Source organism: Gavialis gangeticus, unplaced genomic scaffold (genome assembly GCF_001723915.1).
Source record: "Gavialis gangeticus isolate Ggan-Ray unplaced genomic scaffold, GavGan_comp1, whole genome shotgun sequence".
Lineage (NCBI taxonomy): Eukaryota > Metazoa > Chordata > Crocodylia > Gavialidae > Gavialis > Gavialis gangeticus.
In genome coordinates, this window is record NW_017728997.1 from 29814640 (window position 1) to 29816513 (window position 1874).

General features: G+C 42.6%; 1 protein-coding gene across 1 annotated transcript in view; it reads right to left on the bottom strand.

Moving 5' to 3' along the window:
- Positions 1–1874, bottom strand: part of CACNA2D3 (calcium voltage-gated channel auxiliary subunit alpha2delta 3) — a 1192973-nt gene that overhangs the window by 970572 nt on the left and 220527 nt on the right. The window lies entirely within an intron of this gene.

Here is a 1874-nt window from a genome sequence, read left to right on the forward strand (position 1 = left end):
AGGAAAACTATATCCACTGCCACCCCTGCATCCAATGATCAGGTAAGTACCAGAACCCCCACAGTAAATCATGGATGAAAATCTATTATACTTGGTATAGATAAAAAACCCAAACTAGTCCCCCAAACTGGCCACCCATAAGAGAAAAAAGTACACACACAGTCCTAAAAGACCTTATTTCAACCTAGTAACATGCTGTTGGCTGGAAGATCTAAAATCGGAGCCAAGATACTTGCTTAGATTGATATTCTTGTTTTCATTGGTTTACTGGGTTTTAAACAGAACTCAATTATTCCAGTTCTTTGCTCATATGTGGAAAACCATGTAAGTATATACTTAACTAAGCCATGTATAAGGAGATTTCTGGAACAATAAAGTTCATTTTCACAGAAATAAATGAAAATACATGTGCCATTTGGTGATCTATTTTCATTGTACTGGTCACTCTAAGTAGCATGAATAAAAATTAGACAATGGCATGGAATTAGTCATGGAAAAGCCAACATACCCTACAGCAGGTAAATAAATTATTTTGGCTTCCTTCTATTTTTTTCCTTTTCCTGCATTTCAAAATTTTAATTTTCATGGCTGATATTTACTAGAATAAGAATAACACATCTCTATTTTGCTTGGAGATAATCCTGAAAATGCTTAATACTGAGCTTGTTCCACCCTACTGTGAAAAAGTCCATTTAAGTCAATACCATCAGCACATACAGGGTTTTCTGACTCTAAGTATTGTTTTATATTTGACTCCACCTCCTTGAGAGCACTCAGTGAAGTCATTAGCAAAACTGTCATTATAGCAAGAGAAATCTTATAATATGAAACCATTACATTTAATATCATAGATCACCTTACTTTTATTATAGTTCTATAGCAGTGGGGGCCAAGGTTTTTTGGTAGGTGAGCCGCAAAATAGCCCCATACCCTCCTAGCTCCAAGTTTCCTTTGTCCCCCCTTCCACTGACCAATTGATAGCTCTGCTTTCTCCTCTCAGCCCTGTGCTCCCCACCTGATCTGCTGCTCTGCTTTCCTCCTTTCTTCCCTGCTTCCTGTCCTGTCTGCCACTGTGCTGCCTATCCCCTGCCCAATCTGCTATGTGTCACATTAAAAGAATTCCTGTACTGCAGGTGAGCCATCCCTATTCTATAGCATGAATTTAGTTACTTCTTAAGTAAATGAAACACTAGGGGTGTGCAAAACGGGCTGTATTCAATTCAGATTCAGCCCAAATCAGGGACAGTGATTCAATTCATTGATTTGAATCACTGTCCCCAATTTGATTCGGCCGAGTCCAAATTTGAAGATTCGATGCCAATTCAGAGAATCAGCGATTCAGACATAGATACAGCTTTACATATTTTTTCTACATACCTCAAGGTACATGGCATGGCTCATGAACGATGCAATGCTGGGACAGATGGAGCATCCCACAGAAGCGTGGGGCAGGGAGGGGTCGTGTGCTCGGCAGCAATCCCAGAAGTGGACCACAGATATTTCCAGTCCACTTTTGGGTCTGCCGCTGAGTGTGCCAGGACACCCCCCCTCCCGCACCTCCTCAGCTTGGCGATCAGCCACAGGTGTACCCCAGGTGCCTCCCCCAGAATCAGAAGGCACCAGGTGCCAAGCTGGGAGGATGCAGGGGGCCCCCTCATACACTCCTCAGAGGAACCAGAAGAGGACTGGAAGTGCTTTTGGTCCACTCCCAGGTCTGCTGCTGAGCATGCTGGGGGGCCCCCCACGCTCCATGTCCCAGCATCACAGCATTCACAAGCCATCTGATATCCTTGAGGTATGTATATAAAATGTTCCCTCATAATTTACCAAAGTGCATACATTTGTCAGGGAAAATACATTCTTTATTAAACTAG